A 20568-nucleotide genomic window follows, 5' to 3' on the forward strand; every position below is an offset into this window, starting at 1 on the left:
TTTTGTTCTATATTGTGTTTGAGGGAATTTTGTAGAGTGTTCCTCAGAGCTCCATAAATGACTTACAGGATATACCATTCTTACAAGTATTCCTGTTCTGAACAATTGAGAAAGAATAAGAGAAATCTTCCCTCAGGCCTTGTGCTTCTGTAAGCCCTGTGAATTAAATGCAGGGTGAGATGTTGCTTGCTGACCCCTTTGACTAATACCTGTAGAGTTTCTCCCCTTTCTTTCCCATTGGACTTGCAGTCTCTGAAGATACAGAGTGAGAAATGAATCATTAATTGGTTCTGACAAACAATTTGCTCCTTTTGTTGTTGCTCCCATTCATCATGCTCACATTTCCCCCCATTTTTTTCGCTAATGGTTCATTATGTTTGTTTGGCACACATCACTACAGAGGGCCAGGTTGGAAAAGATTATGTTGTAAATTTCAATTTGCTGGTCTGGGGTATTACTCTTTTTAAATAAAGAAATATACTGAATTTCTGTTCTATTAGCCAAACTGTCTCCATCTTTATTTATTTATTTATTTTATTAATTAGACTTATATACCGCTTCATAGGTCTTTCAGCCGTTTACAGATTTTTAGCAAATAGAGTCAGCAAATTGCCCCCACAGTCTGGGTCCTCATTTCACCCACCTCGGAAGGATGGAAGGCTGAGTCAACCTTGAGCTGGTGAGATTTGAACCGCTGAACTGCAGATAACAGTCAGCTGAAGTGGCTTGCAGTACTGCACCCTAACCACTGCGCCACCTCGGCTCCTCAATCTTGACTTTAAATTTCCACTTTACTTGCCCACATTTGTTTAAGCTGCAGAAACAGGAGGTTCTATATTTAGAATGATTTAAAATTTCTCCGTGCTTAGGTCTTTTTACTTATCCTTTTTTTAAAAATGCAAATTTCATTCCACCCTAACAGATTACTTTGTCTTTTTCAACACATTATTTGTAAACCTGTAGATCCACATCTGGGAATGAACTCCCACCATACACTGGCTAGAGCTGTTATAGTGAACTTATGGCACGCATGTCCAAAGTGGCACCCGAAGCCATGTTGCCTAGCATGTGCAGCCTTGATCGTTTGTCTTCTGGGTTTCTGGCATTCACGCAACGATCAGCTGTCCTTTGCGCAGGTGACAGTGCCGAAAACCGGTATGCGCATGCATGCTGGCCAGCCGATCATTGGGCATGCATGCACACTAGAACCTGGAAATTCTGGATTTTCCAGATTTGGCCCCGATGAGTGTGCGTGCACACGTCGTTTCCACATGACATTTCCGGCACTTGGTGCCAAAAAGGTTCGCCATCACTGGCCTAGAGTTGAGAGCCTGCCTTTTCCACAGTCATATTGCACTGCAGATTCCTTTGTATAACATTGCTATTCTAGTGGCCACTGAAGAAGAGTCTCTTCTATTCTAAAACTTTTCTGGAAATCTCATTTTCTGGCTTCAAACTTTCATTCTTGTTGCATTTTTTTCCATAAAAATTATGAGATGGACCATCAATGCAGACATGTTTTCTAACAGTTGTCATTCTATTCATGTCCCTTTTTCTGATACTTCTCTTTACATTTATCTCTAAATTATGCTCCTCCAGTTGTTTTCACCAGACGAAATTTATAGCATTTTAGCTCAAATACTTTTTGAAGATTGCTGCTTCAAAATATTCAAGCTTTTAAACCATCTTCATCTAAAACCAAAGTATTTATCCTTTAGTTTGATGCAGTGGGCATCTGTTTTGTCAAATTTTATAGCCCTTAGGGGGGCTGTCATCAAAAATAGAAACTGACACGAGAAATACTATAAGGGTAGGACTTTGACTGCACTGGCAGAATGAGAAGGAGGGGCTCACAAAAATAGCAGCAGAATTATTATATTTTGAAACAAATGAAGCAATATCTCTCTTTTAAAATCTGTCTGTTCCAGAAGATGGAAAGGATAAATAAATGCTTTGTAACTCAACAACCTTGGTTTTCTTAGCTGTTTGTTTATTTATCAAATTTATACACTGTCCATCTCACCTAACTGACTCTGGATGGTTTGCAATTTAAAACCATACAGCCATGTAAAAAAGGCATAGGCAAAACCAAAGTTAAAAACAGAACTAGGAACAAGTTAACAAGTTTTTAAAAACCACAGTGAATGCTTTCAAGCCACCAATCCCTTTCAGGATTGCAGACCACTCTTTGTTCCTGGTGTCAGTTGGTCTTGACCATGGGTGTCAAACTCAATTTCATTGAGGGCCACATCAGGGTTGTGTTTGACCTTGGGGGGCCAAGGTGGGTGTGGCCAGGGAGGGCTTGGCCAGCTCAACATCACTTGTGTCGAGTGGTGCCTGTGGCGGCCCAAGCTCTCTGCCACTGCAAATGGGTTCCCGAGCTCCGTTTCCAGCTGCGACGGTCTCTTGTAACCCTCTGCCAGTGAAAATGGAGCTCAGGAGGGCTGTGTGTGGCCCTTGCGAGCTTTGTTTTTTCTGGCAGAGACACCGTGGGCCAGTCTTTTGCTGTTTCCAGGGTGGCCCCACGGGCCAGATCTAAGCACCCTGCAGGCTGGATCTGGCCCCTGGGCCTTGGGTTTGACACCCCTGGTCTTGACACTGTTACGTAAGGCCAGAATGGTGGGGGTCTGCCTCAGCTCTGAGGATGTTCCATAAGTGGGGCAACATTGCTCTTAAGAGTGTAGCTCTGCTGAATATTTGATATTATTTGCCTGTAGAGATGAGGCCCAAGAACTTGAAACCTCTTTTGCTCATCAAAGAGAAGGATTCAGAAATATTGGTAAGACTTGAAAGTAAATCAGAGTCTTGAACATTTCTTACTTGTCTGTGATAAGATGCTGAGTTTCTGAAATCCTCACATCTGTAGGGGTTGAGTCCCTGCCTCTTTCCTATTTCTGTGCTGAACTGTGAGTGGGAGAATGGGTTTTGGGTCTTTTCTATTTTGCACTTAACCATTACATGGATGTACATAATCTGGCAATCTCTTTTTTAAACTGTATCCTGCTAAAGTTGCTATCATCTTGTCCCCAATTCATACTGAAGACAATTTAAAGCCATCCTTAGCCATTCCAAGATTAATGTGGTATATTTTGCCTTAATCTGTCAATGAGCCATAGCAGTTCTACTGTGGGTACAATCTGATGTGCTTTGATGATCATTTTGTCAATAGTGCTCTGAGGGGACACCTATTTGTGGGATCTGCCCAATTCCTATTAGCCAATCTACCACCTCAGGCTGATAGGATTACAGTTTCCCTCCTCTAGTTCATGAGTATTACCCTTCATGGTCATTCTGCTTTAGGCAGAAAGTCCAGCTTTTCAAACTGGATTCCTCTCCCCCCATAACTGTTAAATGTCCTGGCTGATAGATGAGTGTATCAAAAGACCATGACTTCTGCCTGCTTCCAAAAGCTTTATGAAACTATGCTCAAAAACAACATGAATGACCGCTGACAGGAGAAGAGGTTGTATATTGAAGAGACAGAAAGAAAACCAGTTCACACAACCCTTAAGGGCTTGCCAGTTAGGGTGTTGGCTGTTTTGGCTGATCCAGAACTGCAAGCTGGGGATTTGCTCAGAGGACAAATGAATAAAATGTCCCCTCTCCCTTCTTCAGCCCCCTTTACCATTTGGAAAGCTGATCCCAGAGCAGTGCTGTGATTGGCCAAGGGTTTTCCTGCTGAGTGATGATGCTAAGAAGTTGGGGGAAAGCATTTGAAAGGAGCCTTGGGGTTGGTATAAAAAGAAGTAAATAACTCTGCATTTTCTAAGCCCTCATTTTAAGATCCCCAATAGTTTAGATCACTCCCTTTTTTAAAAAAAAATGATGCAAGGTAAATCCACTTTCTAGTATAAACAATATATTTGCCAGTGTATTTGCAGATTTCTTAAGACTTAAGTGCGCAAGATTTAACATACTGTTTCCTCTGGCTTTCTTCGCAGTTTTATGTTTACCTCCATGTACACTACAGTACATAAAACTGACACGGATCTTTGGAGTGAGATTGAGTATCTCCTTATCCTGCTTTTGCTAAAGTTGAAATTTCAGTCTACAAAGATGTTTTGCTGTTGATCAGAAAGCATTTGTAAAATAATGGTAAAGAGATTGCACCATGAAATTGAAGAAGAGGTTATCAGCTGGTTTGATTCAATTACGAATCAGCTGAGAGATCTTCTAAAAAAGCTAAATCAGCACAGCAAAACCAGGAACATAGTCACTGTCCTTGCATGTATCTCAAATTTGCATGGAAATATTGTGAATATTTTATCTTATATTTCTTGGTCAATTTACCAATTAGTTTTCCTTCTTTTTGTATTTATATATATAGATATCCATATGCATTCATTAATTTAGAGCTAACTTTTTTAATACCATTGTTTCCAATCAACACAATCTATGAAGTTAAACTTTACAACAAGGTGTGTTTAACACAATTGGTGACTTGGAATGATGTATGAATTCCTCCCATATTGTTCATATGCTGCCACAAAATATGTTCCAATGGTGAGAATAGGTTTGCTAGGACAGCTATTTTAAAACCAGTAGTATTCTTGTCCTCTCAGAAATAGCTATTAGCTGCACATTTTTAATAATATATTACACTGTTCCCCCCTTTTATTCAGACGGGTAACCTCTATGTGCTAGTTGTCTTACTGGCCTTGTAGAGAATCTTGGAGAAAAAAATTATTCTATTTGAATTATGGAAGAGATTTGATGAACAGAATTATTTTTCCCCTATAATTTTAATTGACTTAAGTGTTAGAAGGAACCTGTATGAAAACAAGACAGTGGTTATCTTCATATCAATGGGTGCAAATTAAGCACACTTATTTTAAAATAACTGTAATTTAAATAATTAGGATTTGAGATTTGTCCATGGAAATACTCCTTTGCTGTATTTCCTGGATATACCTGCACTATTCCCAGAAGTGCACCAGAAGTACATCATGTATGTTGTACTTAGAAGAAAATTCAGTGTGGCTTATTTCTAAAGTATGCATAAGATTACCGTCTTGATGCATTCCTCAAATAACTCTTAAAATAAACCTCCATGTTTTGTTTAGGAGGCACTTGCTTAATAAAGTGGGAGAATCTTATTCTCTTCTGGCTTGGAGGTAGTTGAATCAATGTGCTGTCAAGAAGAAAATAACTACAATAAGAAGTAATTATTAGTGGGGCTGACTAAATGTACACATAGGTATAATTATTTTAAATATAAAGTAAAAAGAGAGAGAGGGGGGGAAGGAAGGAAGCTCTCTTAGTAGTGGAGGAGGTACAAACCTGAACAATGGCCAAGAAGAATATTGTTTAGGATGGCTGTCTAAGAAAGCAGTGAAGATGTAATTAGACTTTAATTTTCACATGAACCACCCCTGAGAAATTCAACTATGTCTATGGGAATTGAGGGTAGAACCTTGTGATGTATTTATGATATGTTTTGGTAAGATCATGCAAAAGGCAAGTGTAGAGTTAATTGAATTTCCAAATAAAAATATTGTAAAACTGTCCCTCTGTTCTCTTGTCATCAAGAAAGTTGTATTGATAATTATTTAGATGTTAAATTGAGGTACAAAGAATAAAGATTGAGCAGTGGTCGGTGTGAAAGAAAGCGGGAAGAGAAGAAGAAAGGGGAAGAATGTTGCTTTGACTCATTATCCAAGATGACTTTTTCAATCAAGGTTCATAAATGTTCATCATGGGTGATCAGGGACGGCTTTTCTTCTAACATGCTGGTTAAGAAGCTTCCTACTTTTTGTGACATATGAGATAAAGTATTTGATATTTTGCATTCATTGCCTTAAAAGTTAATTAAAACTATATATCAAGAAGCCAGACCTATGCTTATTAAAAAAAAAGTCTGATAAAAATATGCTAATATATTTCAGCTTCAATCTAGAGCTCCCTGATGGAAAGTGTTGGAGAGGCCAAGCTGGTAACTAGATTAAAAATGCCTCCAGTATCAATATTTATGGTGCTTGGAAACATGAGGCCTGGGAGCCAGGAAACCCTGGCTTCAGTACAAACCAGTTTACTGGACAAAAGAAGAATAAAGAATAAGCAAGATGAGAGAAAGCAGCTTTGCTTGCAGATCTATTGGCATATAGGTTTATTGGTTTACCAATCTAGGATGAAATTTAAATTTTTAGGATTCTAAAAATTTAGGATTTAGGACGATAGAAAGATTATAATTTCCCAGTCTCACACCAGAACATTCATATCAGAGATGGTATTCAGTAGGTTCTGACCAGTTCTGGAGAACTGGTAGTGGAAATTTTGAGTAGTTTGAAGAACCGGCAAATACCACCTCTGACTGGCCCTGCCTCCATCTATTCTCTGCCTCCCGAGTCTCAGCTGATCGGGATGGAATGGGAATTTTGCAGTATCCTTCCCCTGCCATGCCACACCCACCAAGCCACGCCCACAGAACCTGTAATAAATTTTTTTGAATCCCACTACTGATACACAGCCGTCTTTCAGCTTGTAAACTCCATTTACCCCATTGGGGAAATTACCTCTGTACCAACCAACTTTACAGGTTGGCTGCCTGGCATAATGTTCCTTGCTTTTAATATAAGAAAGCCTGCATGAAGAACCTAGGGGCTCTTTTGACTGGCACAATGGCAGCAAAGCTGAAGAGATCCCTCCAAGGGCCATCTTGGCAATGGGAGGCTGATAGTTAATGTACAGCATAAATTGTAGCAATGACAAGGTAGATTGGAAGAGGAAGATGGGATCAGCAAAGCATTTCAGTCAGGGGGAAACAGGATCTGATTATAAAAAGGAGGAGACTGCTTGGCGCAGAAGGGGCCTTCAAGGACCAAAAAAGATTTGTATTGGCTTTCTGATCTGAAAAGCAGCTATCCCAGAATCTACCTGGCTGCTTGGATAAATGTCCTCAGGCTACCTGAGAGTATCTTATGAATCTCAGCATCCCAGGAAGAGAAATGTACCCTAGCACTCTAGCAATGCTAGCCTCAGTGCCGTTTACTGGAGAAGGAGAATCCTCGTCAGCTCTGACTGTAGCTTCTTTAATAAAACTCAGCATGAGGAATAGCTCTTCAGGGACCAGACTGAGGAAAGAAGATTTAGCAAGGCATCAATGAGAGATGTGTTCTGCATTGAAGATGAGCCCAAAAAAGCCAATAGGAAGCAGGCACTGGAAATAACGTATTCAGCAGTCTTCAGTATTCCACTGTGACTTTGTGTTTCTGTCATTGTCCCACTAAAGCAGCCTTCTGAGCCAACTTGTATGGGAAAGACACATCTGAAGAAGCAGCTGTAGAAAGGTGTTCTCCAGCATAGCAGAGATGGAGAACTGGTGAGGAAGGGCAAGGGAATGCTCTGATCTCTGTGGGGTCCCTTCTTGTAGTCCTCTTCTTCCTCGATCCAAGAAACTTCTTCTTCACAGGTATTGGGTAGCAGACACCATTGAGGAGCAGAGAAAGGAAAGTCCGGGATCAGTTGGAGAAGCCTAGATCATTGCACATGCCATAATCCTCTCGCCTAATAAATGTTTTTTTATTAGGCGAGAGGATTATAATCACAAGCTATTGCCCTGTTCTTTTTTATTCTGACTATGTAGTAATTAAAATTTTATTAGCATTGAAAAATTCTCATCAAGATTCCAGCATGTTTAGAGCTTCTAATACTTGGATAAGGTCATTCATTGTGTTAAGCCATAGTTTGTTTTCTGAGCCATAAACATGGGGTTCACACAGCTAAACCATAATGTGATTTATTTGGTTTTGGTTTAGCATACTATGTAAAGGAGGCCCCTTGTGTAATTTCTCATTTTAACCACTTTCATAAAGTTGCCAGTTTGCATTTTTGATTCTTTTATGTTCAGATTTCCCCTGATTTAAAACAGTGCTTGGATTACTGTCATAACAGCACTCTTGAAACAGACAAATTGATGCCTATTAGAATACCAAGGATGCTACGGGGGCTGTGCCCCTGTACCTATGCAGGACAATATAGTGGGCAGATAATACCTGCAAATTTCACTGCTTTCTGTCTTCATGGGGCCTTCTCTTGTCCACTGAAATCAAAAGTCTAGAAGAATGATTTTTAAAGGATGATCCATCCCTTCTTTGTGACATAATTGATGTAGGCACAGAAAAGTATTTGCTGACATCTAGCATAGGCCAACATGGATTACTTGGGCAAAAATAGGATAATGTAAAAATGGCACCAGGAACATGTGCATTTGCTTCCTTTTGCATTCATAGAATAAACATTTTCCATCAACACACCAGCCGATGAAGAATGAGTTAACATACTGGGGCCACTTCCAAGGCTGCGTCCTCAAATATATTTTGCTTTGAAGCCAATGAGTAAGTCAATGTCACCAGCAGCAGACTATAGTTTGGTGCCATTTCTCTCCCCTTGTCCTTGTGAACAATTATTTTGACAATGTTGTTTTTAATTCCTTCCCACTGAAAAATTGTTTTTAAGTGTACTTTTCTTTTTGCTTTTAGGTTGGTGGTGGTCATACAGTATATGCTAGAATGCTAATGCTTAAAACGTTCACTGTCAAAATGCTTATAAAATATCCGAGTGCTTGAATCTAATTAACAAAGGAGGAAATAAACTTGGATTTTTGGGGGATTTGGAGCAGGCACATTGAATATGTCCAGAATATACTGACTTCAAATTTGGTCATTTTGATAAAGTGGACAAGTGAACCAAAGAAATGTTTTCATTTTCCTCTTGTGCTCAATGTACTTTAGGGAAAATTTTCAGTGCTGAAGCTCCCAGTTGACCCGGTAGTAAAACAGAACGGAATTTCCATTGCATGTACATGTCCCTGGACTGTTGTTAAAATGATGAGGTAGACAAACACACAGCCTGTGGTTTTCTTTTTCACAGATGAGGAAGTTCAAAAGAGCTGGTTTCTTCCTATGTGAATGATGGGCATTGTAGTCTGGAGAGAGGGAGTCTGCACCCTTTTCTGCTTTGCTGCCAGCCAGGATTGCTGGAATGATGGGAAGGTAGTTACAGAATATTCTGTACTGCTCTTGGCAAAACCAATTTTTCTCTACCTCATTTCCTCGGAGCTTATATTGCTAGGCTATAAAGGTTCCTTCTTCCTCCTTTTTAAATCCTCCTAACAACATTGGGGACAAATCCTCCTCTGCAGCTGTAATGGAGGGGAAGGGGGGGGGAGAAGAGAGGCAGGGGGAGGGGCAGGCCAGTGGATGCCTCCAGGGGAAGGGGAAGAAAAAGGATTGGCTGCTTTATAAGATAGCTGAAATTCCTCTGCTCTACTTCTTTCAATTAAATCAAGCAGTGAATGCTTGAAACAGAGGTTCTGTGAATATTCAGGCTGCCAAGAGATAACAAGGGCAGCTGTGGTACAGCTCTAGGGATTGCCTTCCCCTATGCATCCCTGAGGTTTGGTAAAAGATCAGCCAGGGGTGTGAGTTGAGTAGGAGTGCTCCTGCATTGTTTTTTTGGGGGGGGGCGGGGGGCGGGGGGGGGGCGGAGGGAGAGAGAGATAGTAGCAGAGAAGGGTCCCTTCTTTGGATGTGAATGCTGGGATAGTTGTGCTGTAAGCTTTTCATCTCACAAAGTTCTCTGCTGCAGTAAGGAGTTAGAGGTTCTTGTGTTGTTGTTTTTTTGGCGCCCCCAAGCCTGTTTTGATTGGGCTTTAGGTTTAAGACAGTGTAAACATCCCTACTCCACTTTGTTTTATTTGTTTGTTTTCGGAGGATAGAAGCTTGCATAAACTGCACTTCCATTTCTGCAAACTCCCTGCGTTGTAAAATGGCTTTCTTGCTAGGACAAAAGTGGATTTCTTCAGCTACAGGTCCCCTTTCTTCCCTTTAAATCTTCTTGCTTTCCTCCTTGACTGGAGGGGTGACGTTGCTGCTGCTTTTGACAAATGAAGCAGAAGAGAAGGCCAGCCATGTTTGTAAACTATTTAACTGTTATCTCCTCTACTGAGGGAAACTATGTATGTTCCTTTTCCTTTCTTTCTTATTGGGGGTACTACATATTTTTAAACGTGCCTTCTTAGTGGGCAAGAGCTCATCGCCTGTGCCAAATGTGCGTTTTGCAACATGCCTCTCTCATTTTGGGAGGCAGTGGGGATGTCGTGTGTGTAAAATTAGCACTGCCTCGTTAGGCCTTTTCAGGCTAATTCAGAGTGAAATGCTCTAGCAGCAGTGGGCTGATTCTATCAGGAGAACAAGGACTAATTAAATTCACTCTGACCATCAAGCAGTAAATTATTTATATCCAGACAGATGCAATCTAATCTCTAGCATCCAACCCAGCCCCCCACCTTCCTCTCTTTCCGAAAGGGAGGAGGAGAGGTTATAAAAAAGGTGGATTAAAAAAGAGGGAAAATAGAAGAGGACCAATGATAAAGCTAGGATGGAAAAAGAATTCAGCAAGCACCCTTATTTCCCCTCTCGCCTTTCTTCTGAGCCTTAAGTAAGAATGAGAGTGAACCGCACTTTTGCTCACAAGGTGCACAATACAAATGGGCATGCAATCTGAATAAGGATTAATTGGTAGATAATCAACTAAATTTTTAGCTCAAGGATGGAGAAGGTGTAGCCGCTGATGCTGCATATGAATGGTAAGGATACTTCCCCATTGGCTGTGCTGTCTAAGGTTCTTAGGAATTGTTGCTCGATGACCTTTGACTGACCACAGGCTTCCCGCTTTTGCTTTAGGTGATGGTTGAATAAAGAGCTTAATACAGTGGCAGAAGAGAATTCAAGGGCAACCTCTTTAAAGTTTGTTTTGGTTCTGCTACGTAGCAGAGTTCCCCTTTTCCTTCAAAAAAAATGTGTGTAATAACTCTTATTGCATTGCAAATTAGCTTATACCTTTAGTTTCTCACAGCTATTGATTTCCATGAAGCAAACAGTTACTTGAGTTTCATCAGTTAATTAACTGGATATTTATGTATATGTGTTGTTTTTAAAAAGATAGGTTACTTTGCCTGGTGCCTGGTAAAGAATATGCAGAATATGCCTTACTGGGAATACATTCAACCACTGAAGACAGATTACCATTTAAAAAAAAAAAAAAACCACTCCCAGGCAGCTGTTTACTGCTCCACAGCATGGGTGGGCTAAGCAGACATTCTGATAATCTTAAAGTATTAATTTATGGTATTTACAATGTACTCCTTTTCCCTGGGAAATCAACATGGCATAAATGAACCACCCATGTAGTGTCCGAAGATATTGGATGAGGTCTTTTGTTTCATATACCATGTTCTCAAGCTGTAACATTTTCATAGATTGGTTCTACTACCTAGAACTGGACTGTAAATTAACTGGAAACTGGTGAAGAAAATCAATCTAAAACTGATATAATATGGTCTCTATGCTCCACTCAAGTCAGTAGTGCTGCTGCCAGGCTTTGTACTGTCTAAAATTTCTATAACATCCTCCAAGACAGCCGAGCTATAAGGAACTCCAGTTATCTAGATGGATGACTGAATCTGGCTTAATTCTACTGATGAAGGGCACGAGTGGTACACTCAGCTAAGGTGGTGAAAGGTATTTCATGTTGCAGAGGGTACCTGTGTCTTAGTGACATGCAGACAGGGGAGGCAGAGCCTCACCACTGTCATCATGAAAAGAAAAAAAATGTAAAAGGAAAAAGGCTGAGCTAGTTGCTGCCAGAGTCACAGTGGATGACTCTGCTTAGTGCTTAACTGTTTAAAAAAACCTCTAAAAAGTGCCCTCTACAGGAGGAGGCGGGAGAACCATGTGCCTCATTTAGTCTGACTTTATGATCACTCGAGCAGAGTTAAACAAGGGTTAAAAGCCGAAAAATTCCTTATGTAGATGAGGCACGTGGTTCTCTTGCCTCCTCCTGTAGAGGATGTTTTTTAGAGGCTTTTTTAAACAGATAAGCAGAGTCATCCATTGGGGACTCTGGCAGCAGCTAACCCAGCCTGACCTCAGCAGCTCTTGGCTTTTTCCTTTTATATTTTTACATTTTCATGATGGCAGACAAGAGCAGAGTTGAAATCCTCTGTGATTTTGAAACAGCTGGAAAAGGCATGTGGGTCCGAGGGAGGGGGAGGAATTCAAAATTAATTTGTAAGTAATTGTAAGTAATTTGTGTGTGTGCGTGTGTTTGTTTCTTCACTCAGAGGGAAGGGGGTAGGAGAGGCAGGGAGGGCAGCCCGCCAGCTTTCTTTCTCTATGTTGGGGCAGCCCGCCAGCAGAGGCGGGTCTTTTACCCATCTCTGCTGGCGGGCTGGCACTTTCTTTCTTTTGCCGCAAAAGAAAGCAAGTGGATTTTGCCCACCCCGCCGCTATGTCTGACTCCGACATAGAGCCGGGACGCCTCTATGTTGGACATAGCGGCAGGGCGGGCAAAATCCGCTTTCTTTCTTTTTGCCTCACCAGCCATAAACCTCACCGCACGTCACTGCTGTGTCTCTATTGGTCAAGATTCATGTAGAAACACTCAATCTATGAGTCTGATCCTTTAAGGATAGTGCACCCTTCTCCATAACGGATTGAATGCTCACTCTATCGTGTCTGGCTTGGGTTTCATTGCATTGCTTTATCCAATCCCTAACCAATCAGGCACATATTAAGCACTTCTGTTACCTAGTTTCATGGATCAGATAAATACATTATAGAAAGTGGGTTGTGTGACCCACCTAAAATGAAAATCTTTTCTTGGCTTCTGGAACTGAGAGACAAACCAATGTTGCATCATTCATATAAACTGTAGAGAAGCAAAAGTTCTTATTATATAGTTGTACTTTTATTCTACAACATATTACCTGGAACATCCAGAGTGGTTCTCCTATCTGGGAATCTTCTAGGAGTTGAAGTCCATATGTAGGGAGGGCCATGGGGTGGGAAGGCCTATTCTATTGCAAGTTGAATAACATAGTGCTTCATTCACTTTGGCATATGCTTGCACAACTTTGCAGAGTAAAAAAAGAACCTCAGGTGTGCAAATATTTGAATGCTATAGATGTGTATAATTCAAATTATTTAGAATTGGAGATCAGCAAAAAATAGAACCAGATATTTTTTTTAAAAAAGAAAGGAAAAAGAAAGGTCAGTCAAGTTATGTTTGATGTTAGTTGTTGCCTCGTTTTAACTGCAGCGACAATAAATTTGGCTATTGTGTAGGTGGTTTCATGCTTTCAGCCTAAGAATAAAAGGCGGGTGTAAATGTCATCTCTTCTCTCAGGTGCACTTAGTAAAAGAAGGGTCATGATATCCTTTCAAAGATCCTTAAGAAAGTTACAATTATTGACTTATGTACAATGGCCGGAAAAATAGGAGTATTTGTACATTATTTGGTGACAGTCTATGTAATGCATATAACTTCTTTGTTTTCGGAATCAAAATGTCCCAGGATAGATTTCATCTTGGGAATATTTTTATTTTTACATTGCTAAGATTCTTTCTGTTTTGTCTGTGTTGTGTGTTAAAGCCTCTTTGAGACTTTAAAGACTTGTAAATTAAAACAAAAATCTGGAGAAGTTCATTTTGAGCAAGTGGATAAACAGAATATTATAATCAAAAACTAAAATCAAAGCATCTTCTTGTAAGGTCAGTTTCATTTATCCTGGGAATAGCTGTTGCTTTCAATAGCAGCAACTATTTTTCGATGTTAAAAGTGTACATAATCTTTTTTTCTCTTGAATGTAACAATGTGTGATCTGGTGAGAAAGCATCAACTTAAAAGGCTATGCTCAAAATTTATCAAGAGCATGACATCATGGTGTCTTATGCTCACTTCTATTTCCTTCAGTAAATAATGTAGAGTATGGAAATAATAATTAAGGGGTGTTTATAAGTCTGCATGATTTGGTGATTTTGAACTTTATAGTTTATGAATGAGTAGCATGGTGGCCTATTGGTAGAGACACTTGCGCCCCCCCCCCCCTGCCCCCCACTCAGAAGGTTGAAAGTTGAATCTTTGGTAGCAGCAGATCTTTGTCTTTTAGGGCAAGAAAAGAAAGAAAATATATTTGCTGCAAGCTCCACATGGTGTCAGGAAGGGCATCTGGTGAGCAAATGCTCAGCTTCATTCCATCACCCAGTCTCTACCCTGAATTAAGGGATTACAGGGTCCTAAAAAAGGAATTCTATAATTTATGAAACTTAGAATTTCTATATTGGAATATTCATTATCAATGGTGTGATATAGTGACTTAGTGTATTACAGAAGGACTAGAAAAACTTACTGCATGTTATTTGCCCAGTCACTGTGTCTGAGTTTATCTAAATGCCATGTCCATTGGAAAGATGGTTTTACTGAAGGAAGTGCAGAATAAGGGCTGAAGTTTTTGGATACATGTTGATTGATAACATTGCCTTAAAAATTCTTGAAAGTAATCCATCCTATCCATTTTCATGTAACTCACCACTCTTGGACAGAAAACTCCAGAGAAGATATCAAGAAATTGGAACTACTTTACTGTACAAACGTGAAAATCATTTCTGCACAGAAAAAAAAAATCACCCCAAATCACGTAGATAAATCTTGTGTATTTCATTCCAGGCTTTTTTTTTACTGTTTTGTTTAGGAAAAATGAGCAGATATTTACTGAGCATTGTTTTCAGCTGTAGAATGTTCGGCTATAATTTGACTATTTGCAGTTGTCCCTTGGATAATGGCCATTTATGAGTCTAGCTTTCATAAACAGACAATAATTTTCAAATCTAATGACTGCTGTAATATCATCTGGAGATGGATTCTAATTAAGCTGATGTATTATATGCAAAAGCTAGGAAACACATACTGAGATTCATGATGTAGTTGTCCAACAAGAGCACAATTTCGGAACAGTTTTAGGAATTCGATAGTATCCCCTGTCATCAGTTGAGCATTCCAGAATGCATGCAAAGATGGCATAGTTTTGGCAGTGGTATATAATGTTTGCTTCTAGAATTCCATATTAGGAAGAATTAAGCCAAAAACAAGTTGTTGCCTTCTCATTTTTGACTGGCATTTGATTTGCATACATTTCCACTGTTGTCCTTAAGCTTCTTTGTTTCTTCATCCAAAGGATCATTTGACTTGACTTCCAAGAGCCTTTCCTTTTAGGAATGGAGTTTGCTAACGCAGCCACAGAAACAACTGTAAAGAATTTTGTTATTGTTATCTGACCCTGTGTTTGATGAGATCATTCTTGTGTCTCAGTGGTAACATGAGCTTCGGCTGCTTAAAAGCAGCAGTTCCCCCTAATTAACTATTGAGCTGGGGACCTACCACTACTTCCCTTTGAAAAGAAAGAATGGGATGGAGACCAGAAAGAAGAATTTTGGCTTATTCCTTCAGGCTTATGAACATTTGAAGTATCTAGCAACTTCTTTTAGATAATTTCTGATTAATAGATGCAATACAATAGACTAACTTCCAGGAAGAAGACATAATGGATTTCATTATGTTATGCAGAACTTTTAAAGGGAAGGGAGAAATTCATTCTTCCAGAGATGTTTTTTTTTTATAAATTCATGCAAAGTAAAGCATACATACAAAAATGACAAAGCTACTCACCTATTATTACCGTGTTTCCCCGAAAATACGACAGGGTCTTATTTTCTTTTTACTTACAAAATGTGGCCTTGGGCTTATTATAGGGAGGGCTTATTGTTTTGGAGTTGCCGGGCGGCTGCTCCCTTGCGAACTGGCTCCCAAAGAGCCAGGCACAGCATCAGGGGCAAAGCAGCCATGAGGTGACCAACCTCACGAGCAACCGCCCAGCAAACCCCCTCTTCAGCCGGGCAGAGCACCATTCACTGACCTAGGGGGTATCCCTCAGGCGCCAAGCCACATGGCGCTCTGCCCGCTCCCCAGCTCCTGCAGCTTGGCACATTAGGTATACCCCCTAGGTCAGTGCATGGAGCTCTGCCCGGCTGGAGAAGGGGGTTTGCTGGGCGGTTGCTCGTGAGAGTGGTCACTTCATGGCTGCTTCGCCCATTAGGCTGTGCCTGGCTCTTTGGGAGCCAGTTCGCAAGGAAGCAGCTGCCCGGCACCTCCCCCCTCAGGCCAGGCAGAACGCCACTCCCCAAGCTAGGGGTATCCCGAAGGTGCCAAGCAATGTGAGTGCTTTTCTCCCCCCCGGCTCCTGTGGCTTGGCGCCTTCAGGATACCACTATGTCGGTGAGCGCTGCTCTGCCTGGCCGGAGAGGGGGGTTGCCCAGGGGGTTTATTTTTGGGGGTGGGCTTATATTTTTGCCCATGTGGAAAATGTGGCAAGGCTTTAGTTTCAGGACAGGTCGTCTTTTCAGGGAAACACGGTAAGATATTCCAGTGAGGGAGTTTTCATAGACAGCCTTATGAATTTATTTTCAAACTGTCCCAGACCAAAGGTTTGTTTTTTTTAGGTATGGGACTAATTTTCTTATATTAATGATAATAAAACTTTCCCAGATAAAATGAGGGTGTATGTTTGCACGTGTTGCCTACAATAAACATGGATTCTTTTCTTAGTTTCCCAAATGCTGTATCTGTGATTTTTTTTTTAAAGAAATGACCTGATATGGCTGGTGAAATGCATTTCAGAATGAAGTTTGTATTTACACACACACACGCACGCACACACACACACACACACACACACAGAAAAAATACACACACCCCTCTGATGATTATTGCAGTCTTGGGGTATTTGTTCAGATGTTTGTGATTAAATGCTTTGCAAGTACCCTTCCATCCTGATTTTCCACCGTTGCATTCTTGCTCCATCCTCTCCTGCCGGTTCTTTGTCCCCTGAAATTCAGCTCTATAGAATGCCTGAACAGCTTTCAATTCCTCCTTCACCCACTTTCTGCTGCTGAGGTTCCTCCTCCTCCTCCTCCATGCTGCTCTTTCAACCATCAGCAGCTTTCTCAGTTCTGTACTTGGGTTATTATATAAATAGACAGGGTGTTTGGGTTTTGGTAAGGACACAGTTAAAACATACTGAAAATGGATTTTGCACTGATAAAAATGGTGTGCCAGCAGAGACCGCTTTCCTTGATTGAAGAAGGGTTTCTCTGACATACATACATACATACATACATACATACATACATACATACATACATACATACATAGTGTTTGTTTTGTACTTATATGAATATAATATAATAGATTATATTCATGAATATAATCTCCCACTGATTATGTGTTACAGTCCAGGAAAAGCTAAATTACACGGATTTGGCTTAGAATATATATGGATGAGGGACTATAAGAAAATCACAAGGCTTTGGCTATTCTGGGAAGGCAAAAAAAAACCCCCACACATCCTAGAAATAGGCAATGCTAAGCCACTTCCATAGTGTTGCCAAGAAAGCTGCTTATATTCACCAGGAGTCAAGCTGAAGGGCATAATTGCCTTTTAAACACACACACACACACACATACACCCCTTCCCATCTAATTCTTCATGCTAGAGCGGGAAAAGGAAAAAGCAGAAGCACACAAATGCGGCCTATCTCAGAATGCTTTTTTAGGGCAGGCCTCTGTAGTCTAGGCAGACAAGTTTGTTCTCTCCACCTGCAGACATTATCATGAAAATGGGCACTCCGTCTCCCGTAGCCAATTGTTGTTTGCCACAAGTGGTCAGCCAAGTGCTGAATTACAGGGTTGTTTTTATATCTCCCAAGGCCACCTAGAATTTTTTTCCCCTCTTTAAACAAGCAGGCAGATTTACCTGCGTGCAGAGCTGCAGTCTGGTGGACAAATTAGTATGCCTCAGCTGTGGATCTGAGGCTACTTTCCTTGGGTAAATGTATTGTTCCTTCTTATTTTTTTATTTTAAGTATAAGTTTAACTTAAGTTTTAAGTCCAGTTGCCTGGAATTACCAAAGAAATACATTCCCCCCCTCCCCTGCTCTTCTCTGTCACCTTGCTTGAAGGAGTTGGATTTCAGCACTGTTTCTGGCTCTATCAATTTCTTTATAGAGTGAAAGCAATTGTTTTATTCATTTTCAGTTCAGTCATGGGATCTTGTGGATTTGAACCCTTTGACTGATCCAAGTTCCTATCAATGGAGACCTCAATTGTAGATATGGATTACAGGTAGTTTTTCAACTTATGACCACAATAGATTCCAAAACTTCCGTTGCTAAAAAGGCAATGTTAAGTGAGTTGTGCTTCATTCTGCAACCTGGTTTGCTACAGTTGTTAAGTGAATCATTGCATATGTTAAGTGAGTCGTGAAGTTTTTACGTGAATTTGGCTTCCCCGCATTGATTTGCTTGTCAGAAGTCAGCTGGGAAGAATGGTGTTCACATGACTTCTGCCAATTGTCAAGCACCTAAATTTTGATTGTGTGACCATGGGAATGCTGCAAGACTCATAAGTGTGAAAAAGTGTCCTAAGTCCCTTTTTTCAGTGCTGTTGTAACTTCAAGCAGTCACTAAATAAATGGTTGTGAATTGAGGAATATCTGTACTAAATCCTTTTACACAGCCTTTTGGTCACCGGGGACCGGTTCCGTAGAGAGAGGTTTTTTCGTAGACTGGAGGGGGCTTGGTTTTGTTGTGCTGCCTGCATCCTGAGATGGGGTTTCAGTTGTTTGCACACCCTGGTTCCTGGTGTGTTGTGGCCTGGTGCCAGTTCACGGACCAGGGGTTGGGGACTCAATGTAAAATGGCTCTAGATGAAATTCTGGAATGTAATCTGTCTCATCTCTATGATGTGCTTTTTAGTATTTTTTTCCATAGAAATTCAGTTAAGGAGGAAGAAAACTAGCTACCGGTACTTAGTGTCTTTTTAACTGATAGCTGTATAGGTAGTCCTTGTCTGCAGTTACATCAGTGATGAAAAAGTAACTTTGTGAGTAATTCTTGCATTTTTGCATTTTGCATTTTATTGAGATTTATAGGCCGCCCTTCTCCCTGAGGGGACTCAGGGCGGCTTACAATCACAAGGGGAGGGGGTGCAGTACCATGAGACAAACAATAGTGAACAAAATAAAATGGTAAACCACAACATGCATTCAACAGTCAACACTCGGGCGGGTAAATTGGAAACCTATCCCCAGGCCTGCTGGGAGAGCCAGGTCTTGAGGGCTGTGCGGAAGGTCTGGATGGTGGTGAGGGTACGAATCTCAACGGGGAGCTCGTTCCACAGGGTCGGAGCTGCAACAGAAAAGGCTCTCCTCCGTGTAGTTGCCAGTCGACATTGACTGGCGGATGGAATTCGGAGGAGGCCCAGTCTGTGCGATCTAATCGGTCGGAGGGAGGTGATCGGCAGAAGGCGGTCTCTCAAATATCCAGATCCACTACCATGGGGTGCTTTAAAGGTGGTCATCAATACCCTGAAGCGCATTTATGATCTTTTCAGGTCTGTGAAGCAAAGGAAAGCTGAAGAAAGATCACAAGCACAGTAAGTTTCACTTACTGACTGCTTCATTTAATGACCAAGTTGCAGGTCCCAATTGTGGTCACTAAACAAAGATTACCTGCAGAATATACCTGGTCATCAAAGCCAAAGTAGGTGCCGAAATGCAAATATTGTGTCCTCACCAGAGCATTAAAATAGAATCTGGTATAGGTAAACTCAAGTCTGATAATTTCAGTGGCTGCAGACTGAAATGTATGTTCCTTACATTTTACATTCTTTACAATTCTTAACTGTTGCACATTGATTTCCCATGTTCATGCAGCGGGGAGCAAAGATTGTTTCTTATATGCATGTTGGTTATACATGTTAAGTAGCACCCTTACAAAAGATGTAGACATTTCTGAGGCGAATGAGGAAACCTAAAACCTCTAATACAACATGTTGCAGGGCATTGGAAGGATAATGAAATATTCATTTCCAGGTTCTATAAACTGATTTAGTAACTTTGTTGAATCTGAAGACATAGATTTGGTTGCTTTGCCTAATAATGGATGACAAATAAACATAGACAACATTCTCTGTTCATTTGATTAATCTCCCCAGTGCCTTCTACAAACTAATCACCTAAAAGACAGCGACTGACCTGGTTGATACCTTATTTCCACCTTGCCTCTCCTTTGTGAATACCACACTGACAACACTTCCTTACTTGTGGAGATGGCATTGTTGATGAACAGTAACACGAGTTGCTTGATGCTCACACACTTCAGCTGTATACAGTTGAAGGCCGGGAAAGAGGTTACTATAGACTTATTTGTTTTTAGCAGGATTATTGCAGACCTGAAGACAGTGCAACCCAGAGCATATAGCTAATCCTCCTAAAATGTTTTTCAGCAGTGTGAGATTTCCATTGTCATGGACTATGTGAAAGTCCAGAATCTACTTCAAAAATGTGAGGTTAAGCCAATCTTTGCAGGAGCAACATTACGTGATCATGAGACATGAACATAGCCCATTTTTATCTCTTGATTGGTGAAAGTTGGTGATATTAGTGAGGTAAGCAAGGATATAATTTATCAGAAAAATACAAAAAGCTGGGAAAAACAACATGAAAAATCAAACCATGGATTTAATTTGTGGATGAATTAGATAATGGCAAGGCTGATGAAACAGCTTTTCTTAGAGGGAGGAATTAAGAATTTTCTTCTGACTTAGATAAAATTTGTTGGATGGGAGAAGGACAGGCAAGTTAGCTAGGCATACCTTTTTCTCCCCTCATAAATC

This window comes from Thamnophis elegans, chromosome 2 (genome assembly GCF_009769535.1).
Source record: "Thamnophis elegans isolate rThaEle1 chromosome 2, rThaEle1.pri, whole genome shotgun sequence".
NCBI lineage: Eukaryota > Metazoa > Chordata > Lepidosauria > Squamata > Colubridae > Thamnophis > Thamnophis elegans.